The sequence below is a fragment of the Bombyx mori genome, chromosome 6 (assembly GCF_030269925.1).
Source record: "Bombyx mori chromosome 6, ASM3026992v2".
Classification (NCBI taxonomy): Eukaryota; Metazoa; Arthropoda; class Insecta; order Lepidoptera; family Bombycidae; genus Bombyx; species Bombyx mori.
Genome location: NC_085112.1, coordinates 16,262,795 through 16,277,787, shown reverse-complemented (window position 1 = coordinate 16,277,787; position 14,993 = coordinate 16,262,795). Strand labels below are relative to the sequence as shown.

Here is a 14,993-nt window from a genome sequence, read left to right as displayed (position 1 = left end):
TTGGTTTAGATTAATTTCCAAATTGACTACCATCAGTACTATATTTTATGATACTTAAAAAAATTGTAGGAATATTTACATAAATAGTTTTTTTTTCTTTTAACTAGCAACTCTGGTATTTAACTGCTGTCATCTATGATTATTCGGACTTCTAGAAATGGGCTTACACATAGATAACGCGTAGCTCTTTTATGGACTACTGCATTTTGAATAATCGGTGTAACCACCGGTGACTGATTTCAAATTTCAGACTTATCACTTGCAAGAGTGAATAAAACATAAAATCAAATAATTAATTCTTATCTTAGCAACTCTTTATAATCGTTCTATATTTTTATTTTATCTTTTTGTATATAATATCCATATATATGTGTAATATTTTTAATTTGTTTCAAAAGTTTTGGGGATTTTGCAACTATCTCTACAACAAGCCACCTGTTAATACCATCAGCAATACCTAGTGAAGTGAAATAATTCCCCATCACTTGTTGAAGCGGCTTGATAAACTCGTGCTTACCTGCAACCAAATAGTTAATGTTATTAATCAGCCACTTACTGTGGCCTCAGAGAAGTGGAAGAGCTTACGGCCCAAGTGAATTTTGCACACCTTAATTGAAGCGAAAGCTTGAAGACTCTGTTGTTAGAGTAAGGAGACCCGATAAGAGTTAGAAAATGTTCACAATAACAATTGAGTTGTAGTGAGAATATTCGAACAAAAATTTTTAATAGCATAAATGACATTTTTGAAATAAGTCTGCAGATGAGCATTGATTCGACAAATACTAGGAGTATTACTTGAGAAGTCATTGGCACGATGTCTAGTTTTAATAAATTCTCGATATTTCGACGCTAAAAGAAAAGCCTGTTAAAGTATGTTGTTTTTAATGTAGAATAAACGAAAGTTTAAAATCATTTGCATATTAGCTCCCTCGAACCTAAGGTTCGTGGATTAAAGAGTGAAAAAAATAGACCAGAGACGCAGACCATTATCTGCGACTTCAAATCTGTACAGATTATAAGTATTTATGATGAAACACCATCTGGTCTTTGAAGTTTAAAAACTTCAATAAATTTAAACTTGATTCAAGTCCTAAAGATACACTGAAAATGTTGACGGGTGACAAATGATACTTGAAATACAATAACAGAAACACACGAAATTATAACTATTTCGACGGATGTACGTTAATGTAAACACCTGGATGTCGCCTTTATTGCGTTTCAAATAAAGATGATTTTGGCATTGAAGTTCATTAAGTATCACGGCACTTTGGTTTTGAGAAGAAATCAAGAGGGAAAACTTTATTAAGAAGAACATCTGTCGCAAAAGTGACGAATTAAAACGACAAAAAAACCGGAAAAATTGGTTTTGTTTGTTTGTTGAAATTACTGGTTTTTATTTTTAATAAAACAAGACAAAAGGTTCTTTACTGATTTTGTACTGAAGCCTTGTGACGTATTGTGAACTTGTGCCGATAGCTGACACTGTGCAAGTCTCTAGATCATAGCTTAGGCACTTATTGACGATTCTTTTAAATAAATCTGTACAATGATACGTACAGTCAAAATCTGTTATAACGACATCGAAGGGACTGCTCATATTCAGTCGTAAAAACCGATAGTCGTAACAACCGGTGATGTTTAATGTGTATCGTGCAAGTACAAATAAATCGATAGGGAAATATTGGAAAAATATATTTACATAATACGCGATTTTCTTCAATATTAATTTTTCTTTTTCTTTGCGACATTTTGAAAGTTTCAAATAACTCCACAAAGTTTTGGTGCGTCTTGTGTATAAATAAGTAACAAACTAACTGAAGAGATATGAAGAAGCGGGCTTTGACTACCGCATGCACGTGTTTTGTTTCTAAGAATTAGAAAAGACCCTACACTAAACTAAATCCTATTGTTTTCTTTCCTGATTTTAATAGCCATTGAAGACAAATGTGGATACCTATTCAAATTGTTTACAATACAGCTTAGCCGGTCGTTCTAACAGATCTAATTCTCCGAAATATTAGTTAAATGTGGTCGTTTTATGAGGTATGTCGTTATTACCAATGTCGTAGAAAGCAATATTTTTAATAAGGCGGTCATATGGCATTCAGCCGGGACCTTTGTTCTAGGTTATTATAACCGGCATGTTGTTCTAAACGATGTCGCAGTAAACGGTTTTGACTGTATTTCAATCTAGCCTTTTAAACAAATTCTTCTTTCCTACCCTAAAAGAGAGAGATGATGCTCGACTTGCTATTACTGTACATTTCAATTGAAATTCTGACTTGATTTTGTAATAGGAGGAGGGACATTCGTGTGGTGATGTCCACGGGCTTCAGGGCGCACGTCAGGTCGCAAGCTTGTTAGCATATTTCAAAAATAAAAAAGGCCTGTAACAACAGGTTCGACTGATATGATATCATGAGTCAAGTTTTTCTATTGTACTTTAGATTTTTAGAACGTAGTAATGAACGTGATATATTGACATACTGACTTTCTGTTTGCCACTACATGGACAGCATTGTAGATAAACACGTTCATTACGTTAATATAAAAGCTTATAAAGATAGCTTTTGTGAAATAAATATACAGTTTTTTTAATGTAAATTGTGTTTTGGTGTGCAATAAAGTGTATTTATTCTTCTCTCTCTCTCTCTCTCTATCAGCTTTGTTATTAAGTCAACTAAGAAAATACTTTTATTTTTACCCCCGTAATTATTTATGTTTTATTACCTAATAGGAGTAGGTGGTTGGTGTCGTCTTAAAAAAATCTACAATGACAAAAAAAATCGCTAATATAAAAAAAAAATATTTTTCTATTCATTGATATTGTTCCACATTTGAGCTAGCAGCAGGCGTCGCCTCATTAAGCACATTTGTGGAACGAATGCTCTTTAGTCACAGCGTACAGCTTGTATTAAGCCATTAGGAACCATTACCAAAAACGTTCATGAATGTAACCTCTCTTTATGCCCTGGTGGACACCATTACGACCGTTGCCAGCAGTGGGGAATTGTGACCTTTGGAAATTATTGAAGGGTTTTCGTAATGGTATTCTTAGGCTTTTTATTTTATTATGTACATAAGGTGAATAAGCTCACGGTTCAATTGGTGTTGAATAGTTACCGGAGCTTACGGTCATCAGAAGATGAGACCTTGAGATATGAGGCGGTCACCGTCCTCGCCGAATCCGTCGGTTACGACGAAGGGCTCGACGAGTAAACCCGTAGACACATCCCACTGAATTTCTCGCCTGATCTTCTCAGTGGTTGGCGTTTCCGATCCGGTGGTAGATTCTGCGAAGCGCTGCTCTTGCTAGGGCCAGTGTTAGCAACGCTCCTAATTTGAGCCCCGTGAGCTCATCTACACGTCAAGGTGAAGTTGAAATAGCCTCTCAAGGCTATCAGTATAGGAAAAACAAAAAGATATGACGTTAAGCTTCTAATTGATGGCGGTCCCCCCTTCAATATAGAGCACGGGATCGCTTTAATACGTCTAGTAATTACGCATACTATTTTTTTGCGGGCTTTGTTTTATTACACGACGTTATTCCTTTATACCGGAAGTCAATTTTGAACATGAATTAAGTACCTGAATTAAGTACATAAATTACCATTTGAATAAATGGTACATATTGCGGTATTCGAACACCATCACTCAGAGTCGCATCGGTGGCTACGAAGGCACCGGGCGCCTTATCCTATAAGATACAACAACTTCGACTTCAACAGTTATCATGAATTCCAACTTATAGTATGTCTCCGTGGTCAACGTAAGGAGCACTATTTGTTAAAGCTTCAAATATTCTTCCTATCCAAATATATTTAATTTTATGTACCGAAAAACCATTTGAAGCCATTTAATTTTGTTGGAAACCGAATTAATTCAGAGTTGTCGATTAAAGAGAAATACCCAGAACAAACTGGGTTTAAGAAACCATTAGCGGAACGTACGTATCTGCAGATTAAAGAACGATTTATTTTGATCACAAGGAACTGGCCATTTGCGTTATTGCTTCAAACATTTACATCTAAGTGACTATGGCTACAGCACCACGGAGTCTGCACTCGATTGGAGATGGTATATTTCTTAAACGTAACATTTGGCATTTCGATATATTTGTTCTTGTTTCTTCTCTGTGTGTTTTTGGTTGTGACTTTCTAATGTAGTTAACATCAGGACGGTTATATAGCTACATAATTACATAGATACCTCTAATTTTCTCACAGCTAATTTTTCTCTTCCATTCTCTTCTATCAGCCGTCATCTCAACACTCACTCCTCTCTCTCTCATATCGTGATTCACACACTCCATCCCTATCTTCTTCGGTCGACCTCTTCCCCTCTACCTTACACTACCATTTCCATACATCTCCTAGTCACATGCATCTCCTGTCCACGCATCACATGTCCATACCACGCTAACCTTCCGCTATTTCATTTCTTAATTACCTGGGCTACTTTCCCACTTCCTCTGATATACTATATACTTAGTCTGGCCATAAATACTGTTACAATTAAAAGTAAACAAAATATACATTTGAATTTGGAATCTGTATTTTTATATGATTGTTCATTGAGTTTTCTCATATTGGCGCCAATACATTGTACAATATTTTGCGATATTAAAATGGAGTGGGGTGATAAAGAGAACCGAATCGCTGTGATTGCATTACACAAAGTAGGTATGGAGCCAAATGCAATTTTTAAAACTCTCCATACGCTTGGTATTAGTAAAATGTTTGTGTACCGGGCTATTAATAGGTACAATGATACCTCCTTTGTTTGTGACAGAAAAAGATCTGGCCGTCCACGTAGTGTTCGTACGAAAAAGGTGGTCAAAGCAATAAGGGAAAGAATTCGAAGAAATCCTGTCCGAAAGCAAAAGATTTTTTAGAGAGTACGGCTTGCTCTAAACGCCATGATAATTTGGAGTCCCTAAAACAATCCCTACGATTGGCAGTGAAAATTTTTCCCATGGAAAGAGTGCGTGCTTCTATTGATAACTGGCCTCAACGTTTAAAGGACTGTATTGCAGCCAATGGAGACCACTTCTAATAAGCCTTTTATACTTTAAATTGTTTTATATTTATGTATTAAACTAACACACTGTAAAAGTAATAAATGTTATTTGCAATAGATTTTTTTTTCCTTTGTCTCACTATTTATGGCAAGACTAGGTATATATATCTCTAATTAAATACTCGATTAAAACGCATTATGCGGGAACGAAATATAGATAGATCATTTATGTATGAAATGTAATCATGTATTTAGTTTAATAATTTTATAAAAAGTCTCCCCTAGTGGCATAGTGAAAAGGTGCTTCGATTGTAGGTCACACTCCGTTAAACTGTAGCAGCTGACGCACTAACATAACTTTGTTGTGGCTTATTCAAAAAAAAATTACAAAGTTTCAATGTGAGAGCGTAATGCCGGCCAGTTGTAACCGTTTACAATTATGATTACCCGAGATGAATCGAAAAGAATGATGTTTTAATCGTATATGAAAAATGTAAATATCTAAACAGTAAAATAGCAAACAAACATTTATTCAGCGACACAAAGTCAAAGCCCGGGCCCTTTGTGGAGCGTCACAAAGTGTTTGGGAACCGTTGACATAATAAAGGGACACATGGCCAGTCCCGGCGGGGCGTGATTGCGGGGTCAATGACAACGGAACCCTTTGTACAAACACGCAAGCAAACAAACATAATGAAAACGTTTGGTGTAGGAAATTGAACATGATTTATGTGAGAAATCTCTGGTGTTCATCATTTAAATGATTTGTCCGCGATGCCACTGCCTTGCCTATTTCTTAGCCGCTGTTCCACAAGTGGACAATGCGACCCCGTGCTCGGGTATTGGGACTCATGCTGCAGTTCCTATGGTAACTCTTTAATTTAAAAAAAACCATCACCAACTTGGGTTAAGTCAGTCCTTAATTACGAAATTAATATGACTGCCATGTAGGTCACCGGTGCCCTACGCGACGCGCTGAAGTAATTACGTTGGTTTCTGTCTGCGATCTTCATACTAAAGCGCCGCACCTGAATATCTAGTAGTCCTAGGAAAGACGAATCCGAAGATGCTGAGAATGAATCTATTTCTAAGAGGCCTAAAAGTCTAAAACATACATTAATTCTTAAAAGTCTAAGACTAATAGTATACTAGGTATGAGCGTTAGGATATTTAATAAACTACCAAAGAAATTAAGAGACTTAGAAGATTTTTCATTTTAAGAAAAAACTAAAAGATAATCTTATTAGTGAAAATTATTATCACATAAATGATTTTCTTAGGGACGACATTGAAAATAAATGATTTTTTTAATTATTAGTTGAATTATGGATGAGTGAATGGTAAATTAAATAATATGTATTATAATATCTTGCACTGCACTAAAATTCCCATGTCAAATAATAACAAAGCACACACGCTGCTTTTAACTTATGTAATAACTCATTGTCACTATGCTTAGCGAACAAATGATTTCTTTCTTTCTAAAAACAAAAGAAGACAAAGTTAGACAATCCAGGCGCTCGGTAACAGAAATCGACCTACATGGCAGTTAACGTGTTAATTACTAAATGGGTGGTATGGCGCACGATTTGTATGCAAGACTGAAAAACGCAGGCAGAAAGTACCTGCCAGAAGCCGTTCTGTTTAAGTTGCGCAGTATGGTACTGGGGGTAGGTAGCACGAATGCGCTGTCCAGGAACAACGGCACTTCGCAAAAATAAATTTAGCGTAAACAAAAGAAATAAAGCTTAAATCCACGAGCGATGAGACCGCAATAAAAATAAAAAAGGCAATCACCATTAAATAGGATGGGTCGATGCGATTTGGTACGAACGTGTATTAGTAGCTTTATTTGTTAGAATTTATTATATGAGTACTACAGCTCTACGTATTTTTTTCAAATTCTGTACCTCACAAATACATTTGATTTGGTATATTTGGCATCCAGAGTCTGGGTGTAGTTCTTCTTGGTATTCATCCATGATTCAAGAGAAAAGATTTACTATGAATGTTGAGACTTATGAATGTTGACCAACATCATTTAACATTGTAAGATCCTTGTTAACATTGTTGAGAAATCAATAAAAATTGTTGCCTAGATTGGTGGACGAGCTCATCGCCCTGTTAGACTTGACCGGTTCCCGGACATCAACACCGTAAATACCCTCACTCACCCTGAAACATCATTTCTATATCTCAGTTTTACAGTACAACGGCTGTCCTACCCTTCAAACTGAAGCGCATTACTATTTCATGGCAGAAATAGGCAGAGTGGTGGTACCAGTGCGGGCTCACAAGGCACCCTACCACCGCTACTCAAATTATAATTTTTACGGGATTGATTTTATTACACGGCGCTATTCCTTCGCCGTAGAAATCATTCGCGAAATTTTGTTAAGTACGTATTTCATTACAAAAATTAGTACTAGCCTACGTTATTCGAACACCATTACTCACAGTTGCATCGCTCGATACGAATGCTCCGGGCATCATATCCTTTAGGTTATGATGATTTAAAAAATAATATACCTGTACTAAAAGATAAATTATGAATATTATTTAAGAACACGCTGTATGTAGGAATACTCAGAAATGAGCGCTCAATTGAGTTTGAACATTTAAGTCAACAAAACTCATGGGAGGTGGATTGCTTCGAGCGTATACTAAGTGATTTCCTAATCAAACAATCATTAATATCTAAAACCAACATGTTTCTACCTGATGAAGGAATTAGTGTGTTTACCAAAATGTTTGCGCCGGTATTGAAATAACAGAAATAACCAGTTTTAATTTTGTGTTGTTTATGCTCGTAGAGGCAGAAGAGCACGATGTCCACTTATCGTGTGAGCTGGTCTAGTGTGGCCCAATTTATAAATTATTCTGGTTTGAGCGATATGGTGAATGCGGCTTTGCGAGTGTTCCTAGCTAACAAGAATAATCGTAATATGTTCAAAAAGGCTTCAATATTAGAATACCATCAAAATATCAACCATGTTTCACAACTGAGCACCGAACTTCCCACATAATATATTCAGCTGACTATCTAAGATTATTTAATTGATTGATTCAATGAAAACTATGAAACTCAACTGCAAATAAGCTTCTCTTATATTGTAGAATATACATTTCAAATATATCTCTCGGATGACGGGTCACACAGACACCATCAGAAATGTCACGTGGGGTTTAGCTGCAGTAGCGGGTTCCATTAGCGTGAGAAGAGAAATCAATTAGTTGGGTACCGCGACGCCATTAAATAGCCCGCGAGATTTGGCTGGATGCTGGCTTAAAGTGAAAGATAGCGCGACTTTCATTTTTCCCTTATAACTGAAATGTAATTTTAATATAGTTAGTTAATTTAATATAATTTAATTTAATATAATTAATGTAATATTTCTATCTATGTAGATCAATCGTGAAAATCTCCTTATTTGGAAATTGAATTTTATTACAACCAAATTATATCTATTAGTTTTTTATTGCTTTTGCAGACAGATAAGCGTATGGGCCCCCTGATGGTACGTAATTACCATCACTTATGGGCGTTGACAATGCCAGGGGTACATCCAAGTTACGGCCTAGGATTGAGTGTTCTCCGCAAACTTTGTTTTAAGAACGACATGCTATAACACTCAGGAAACACCGAAGACGGAAGTTCATTCTAAAGATCTCTTAGGTAGTATAGATGAACTCTGCTATAACAGCGGGCACTACGCGTGCGATGTGCGAAGGTAGGTACGATACAAAAAACAGAAAGAACCGAAGTCCTTCTGCAGACCCAGCGGCTCCGAGTAGTCCGTTATCCGATTATCCGAGTTAATCCGATTATCTCTACGAATGCGCTTACAATATTTTTCCATGATTCATGAAAAAGTTTATAAGTTTTTTAAACGACTCTTGGATTTACGTTAATAGTTGTTGGAGAAGCGTACGATTACATAAAAATATATTTCCGCTAACGCTTACGCTTCGTACCTGACACAAAATCTGCGGCTTGCATAACTGAGCGCGTGCGGTGCGCGATCCCACCGACACCGCGACGCCGACACCCGCCGTCGCACCTTTAATCCACTCAACTCATTAGGCAATTATTTTTAAATTAGATCGCGCTGATCATTTAACTATAATTTCCAATCAGAAAATTCCTTGAACGTTTTGAAGCTTTCGTCGATAATTTTTTTATTATTATTGTTTAGATGGGCGGACGAGCTCACAGCACACCTGATGTTAAGTGGATACTGGAGCCCATAGACATCTACAACGTAAATGCGCCACACATCTTGAGATAAGTTCTAAGGTCTCAAGTATAGTTACATAGTATAAATACCGGATAAGAAGAGTGGATCAGTGACACCAATCTTGAGAGAGCCACAGACTGGATTTTCCAAGTAATCATACTTAAGTGTAATTAATACTGATAAATGTATTCAGGAACAGCTTTTACAATGTAATAGTTCTATAAGATATTACAGTTTGGCTGATTTATTGAGTTACCATAATAATTACCAGCAAACCTGACCTTTATAATCACAGTAGCATCTGAGCAGAGCAGGGTTAGAACAACAAAACAACCGAGGTTAATTTAAGATCACGAGCGCTGCTAGCGTAAGTTACGTTGAGTCGCGGACAGGACGGATCCTAAACAATTATTTGTACTTGTTTGTACAATAGCAGGGTGACGCAGTTAGCTTTACCTTATTTGTGAAACTGACGGAGTTTCTGTACCTATAAGTTTTTACCGGTAACAGGTCTTGAAGTCCACACTGTTATGTACCACCGTGAAGCAGTCATGCGTCCCGTATCTCCCAGCCAGTATTGAATATTCAAGATAATTTACTGGTGCTAGGACCTCTTGTGAGTCCGCACGGGTAGGTACCACCACCCTGCCTATTTCTGCGTGAAGCAGTAATGCGTTTCGGCTTGAAGGGTGAGCAGTATACTTGAGACCTCATATCTCAACATGGGTGGCGCATTTACGTTGTACATGTCTATCGGCTCCAGTAACCACATAACACCAAGTGGGCAGTGAGCACGTCCACTCATCTAAGCAATAAAAAAAAAGAAAACATAACTCCCTCAGTGCAAGATCTTCTATTTGTCGCTCCGTACAATAGTGCTCGGTGTGTTCAGAGACCATATGGAGTTGATCCTAAATATTTTTGTAGCGAAACAGTAACTATATAGTTACGACTTGAGTCGATAATTTGCAGCAACATTACACAGGGCTGCCCCGCGGCAGTAATACAGACGCAATATCAAAGACTAAGAATATTGTTCTCGCCCAAAGATACAATATACAAACGCCTTCGTCAATTTCGTTCACATAGTTGCACACAATATAATCAGGTCAATGAACTTATTTTCAATAAACGGATACTTGTGAGGCAGTCGTCTTAAAACATAAGTTCTTTGCGCTGGCTGACATCAAAAGGCGCCGCGGATCGCCACTCAACCGGATTATATTAAACTCTTACGAATTCATGAGAGCGAGCCTCGAGAGAAAATTTGCAAGGTTTAGTTTTGATTAAACTTCCTCAGATTGTTTTAGCAAGCTTGTTAGTTCTTATAATTGATTGATCGAGACTACCAGCCGAGCGTTTCGGTCTGGCTAATTAGTACTTTAACACATGAATGCGATGAAAATGCACTCTCAAAACAAGTTATTGTGATTTAAATCACTTATATAAAGTAACAAAACACATTGGAATAGTCAAGTGCTTCATCATCATCAGCCTGCGGCAGTCCACTGCTGGACATAGACCTCCCCCAAAGCTCGCCACTGAACCCAATCTTCGGTTCTACGAATCCAGTTACTGCCAGCTGCCTTGCGCAGGTCGTCGCTCCATCTAGCAGGAGGGATCAAGTGCTTATCCTACTACTACTAAATGCTACTGCCAAACACACCGTTTATGAATACAATTATACATTAAGTGCACAAAAAGATACAATTGCATTATTAACCATTCATTGCTTTGGTAATCAATGGAAGTCATAGTTGTGCACTAAATAGTAGGTCCAATGGGAATACCCCCGTTTCGGTCACTGAGTTTAATCAATGTAGTCTTCGATCAATAATAGTACTAGATTAAGGATCAGGAACAAAAATAAGACGCTCCAGTGGCCACGTTTGCAGCCACGAAAACATCTTCATTTCTTAGAAAAAAGTTTAATAATGTTAACGACTTCAGTTTATTATAAACCTTAAATCTTAAACACAAAGTTTAATTACCATTGCAAAATATATGTATTTAGGTCCTTTCGTCAGAAAAAGAATATTATGGAATAAATTTAAAATGTCACTTGAACATAAAAAGTCATCAGTACAAAAATATTTATTCTAAAATGATACTTAAAGCCTAATTTATAAGGTTAAAAATATTTGTTTAAAATTTCGTGCTTATTGTATTGTGGAACTAGATGTAGTTCTTGGTATTACATTTCAATGCTCAGAACACAGTAAGTATTGAAAGACATAGAGTTGCAGAATATACATATTTGTTTTAGGTTTGTTTTGTATGGTCGCAACTATTTTTGACAGATTCAAAAAAGTAGTAGATAATATTTTACATTGCCGCTATTACAACAAATAGGTAATAAAAAATAAAATTGAATAAAGTAAAAAAAATATGAAAGGAAACACGAAACATGTTTTCCACGTATTCTTTATACAGAAGTAATTAAAACAATAATGTAGGTTTAATTACCTTTAAACAGATTCAGTTTGTTATAAAGCTGTCTTTTAGAAGTCATTTTTATATGAGCGGTTTCTTTTTTACAAATATAATGTAATCTTATATCAATGAATTTTTCTATAATCAGTTTAATTTAGGCTTATTTTATGGCTGTGTTCGTTTCCCCCAGAAAACAAATCCTTTTCAGCATATACGCTTAAAATATTTACACATCATATAAAGTTTTTTTAATACTTTTTGCATTGATTTGCCACCACCATTGAACAATTCTAGAATTTTTATAAGGGTTCTATATTTCTTCTCCTCTTTCTTTCGCGACAATATATATCCATTGTGCACAGCGACAAGGGGCTACTAGGAAATCTACAAACAAAAATAACATTATAAAATAACAAAACTACTCTATGCATTCCCTGTCCAAGAATAGGTGATGTTTGTTACAATAGTTGGTGCCTTGTTGCAAACATTGGCCAAACAATTACAATATTCGTAAATTGTGTTTTATTTACAATATAATTGTGTTTATTATTTTATGAAAAACACTTAATAATATAAATTTACCAAAAAAAGATATTCCTTCCAAAACCTTGGTGTTACGGTGGTTTTTTACTCAGTTTTTGAACGCGCATTGCAGCGTTTTGACGTCTTAGTGTTGGCTATGATTGGACCATACTAATTTGAAATAAGACCACAAATTTATTTGTGGTCTTATTTTTCGGGCCGTTTTTGAAGCGCTAATCGCGAATCTAGTAGTATTATTGATCGAAGAATGTAGTACAAATTGAAAAGAATGAAACTTGGTTAATTATTTTATTAAGGTATAAAGGCTAGTGAAGTCAGTGGACATGACTCCGACGCCACTTGTCCAGATAAGAGTAGCAGTCTCAACCGCTTTATAGGTGTGCCAGCAAAACGCCGCGCAGCACGTGTAGACCGCATGATATAATAATAATATAGATTTAGTACTCAAAATACGCCTTATCACCAGGATATGTACGACTTTTCAAATGTACTGCCACGATGAAAAATTGCAACCTTAATAGAATAGAATATCAAATGTTAAAGTGTCTGAAAAACTACAAAGTTCTACTGAAGTACGTTTGACGAGTAACAAGTATGTATTTAGATGCGTATTGTTTCATAATCATCGGCAGACATGGGCAGATGAGCCGATGATTACCGCTGATGTGCAATGAGCACTTATTGTGAACCTATAGACAATTGAACATCACAATGTCATTCTCACCCCTACTTCTAAATGTTTCACACGCCTTTTTATTTCATCAAATGTTACTTCAAATGCTTCATTAATTTGACAGCTGTCATTCTGTCATCAATTAATCGGATTTTCGAATATTACACACGATTTCCCAACGTAGCCGTAATTAGGTAGGTAAATTATTTTAATTTTAATTATCTCTGGAGAATTTTAATTGAAACAAGTGATTGCAATTTTATAAAAAATATTAAGGAAATGTTGTGTAAGTATGAAAACTAATATTGAATGCATGTTTTCTCACTACATCCACGTATCCACTAATTAAATGGGAGCTTAAACTTTGTACAGCCGGTACTGGAGTATACGATGGTTTTCTGTAGGAAGGTTACAGGTGGCACACGAGATGTTTTACGAGTGCGTTTTTCACAGTGAGCGACAGGCTACGGATAAGACAGTTTCACCAGCCCACCAGCCGTGGTGAAACTAGAAAGACCACCGGCCACCAGAAAAATGACAATCCCAAAAAAATATCTCAGTAGGAAATTTTTAAGTTGATAAAATATACACCCACTTAGATAAATAAATGTGCTCAACATAAGATGTCTACTGATATATCATGTTATAAATTAAGTTTGTATATTCTTAAATGATTTTTTTGTTATTGTTTATATGCGTATTAACGTAAGAAAACATATCACGGATTTCCAGCCAAGCACCTGATGCTGATATTTCAAGTTGATTTGAATAAAAGATTCATGTTTCTTTCAAAGCGAAATGAAATCTTATTTCGTATCAGAAATTTATAAAAAATGCATTTATTTTTCAAGTAAAATCCATCTAACTAGCACCTACCTTGACAAAATTTAGTACAGTAACAAAATGATAAAACAAATTAGAACTTTATGTTTGAGTTGTAAAGTTTAGTATAAGCTGCGGGTGGTTTCAATAAAATAAAAGACTCGGGGTGTCCATCTGTCAATCGCACGCTACGATTTTATCGCTTTTTGTTCCGGGCTCTTGGGTTTTATACTGTCATTATTCTCTACCCCGTGAGTCGCACGAATAGGTACCCCTTCCTGCCAATTGCTCGGGAGCAGTCATGTAGGGCAGCCGTGACCATTGAGACTTTGACCTCATGTCTCAACATGGATAGCACCCTCGTCGTGCCATCTACGAGCCCCGTAAACCAATTAACACTAGTGAGTTAATTCCAAAGTCAATTTGCTTTTCCAATACATTTGGCATTTTTACTGGTGGTAGGACCTCTTGTGAGTCTGCACGGGTACCACCGCCCTGCTTATTTCTGCCATGAAGCAGTAATGCGTTTCGGCTTGAAAGGTGGGGCAGCCGTTGTAACTATACTTGAGACCTTAGAGCTTATATCTCAAGGTGGGTGGCGCATTTACGTCGTAGATGTCTATGGGCTCCAGTAACCACTTAAAACCAGGTGGGCTGTGAGCTCGTCCATCCATGTCCGCAATAAAAAAAAAATTGACATTATATGTCTTTGTTGCGTAGCTACTTGTTATTTTTACATATACGTCATGTATTTCGGGTCCCTTATACTGAATAAAATGGTAGTTAAATTAATGTGGAGAATTCTTTCTAATACTATAGTTAGGTCTAAGCTATAATAACTGTATAAAAATTTGATTGAACGGTTTAGTTATCGCGTATATTATTTCTGTCTTTTCGATTACTTTACAGCATTCATAGATCGGATAACTAAGACGTTGTTCGTCGACATTTATATTTAATATTCTGCCAACTACCGTTTAATTTTGTATACAAAATGTTCATTTTGCTTTCTTTACACACAAGTGGAACTAACGAACTAACAGTATCATGAAGTCTGACAGTTTGTTTAGAAGTTACAAGTTACTAGAAGTTACGCGCTCATGGTTAGAGGATCCCAGGTGTGCGATACGCATCAACCATATTCTGTATTCAAGTTGATATGTTTTTTGACTTCAATGGCCTCGCGCACCACACGGAATCATATTGTTTTCTTTGTCTAGTATTTGGATTTTATCAAATCTTATAAATTTAGCAGCGCTGTC

At 36.3% G+C, this 14,993-nt stretch overlaps 1 protein-coding gene and 1 long non-coding RNA gene across 21 annotated transcripts in view; both read right to left on the bottom strand.

Annotated features, from left to right (window-relative positions):
• LOC101743884 (collagen alpha chain CG42342) overlaps nucleotides 1-14,993 on the bottom strand; it is a 380,399-nt gene that overhangs the window by 241,136 nt on the left and 124,270 nt on the right. The gene's annotated exons all lie outside the window — the stretch shown is intronic.
• On the bottom strand, nucleotides 11,323-12,497 carry LOC134199101 (uncharacterized). The gene is made up of 2 exons (XR_009973455.1): nucleotides 12,276-12,497; nucleotides 11,323-12,077 (listed from the first exon to the last, which is right to left on the bottom strand). It is a non-coding gene; the product is annotated as an uncharacterized LOC134199101 (long non-coding RNA).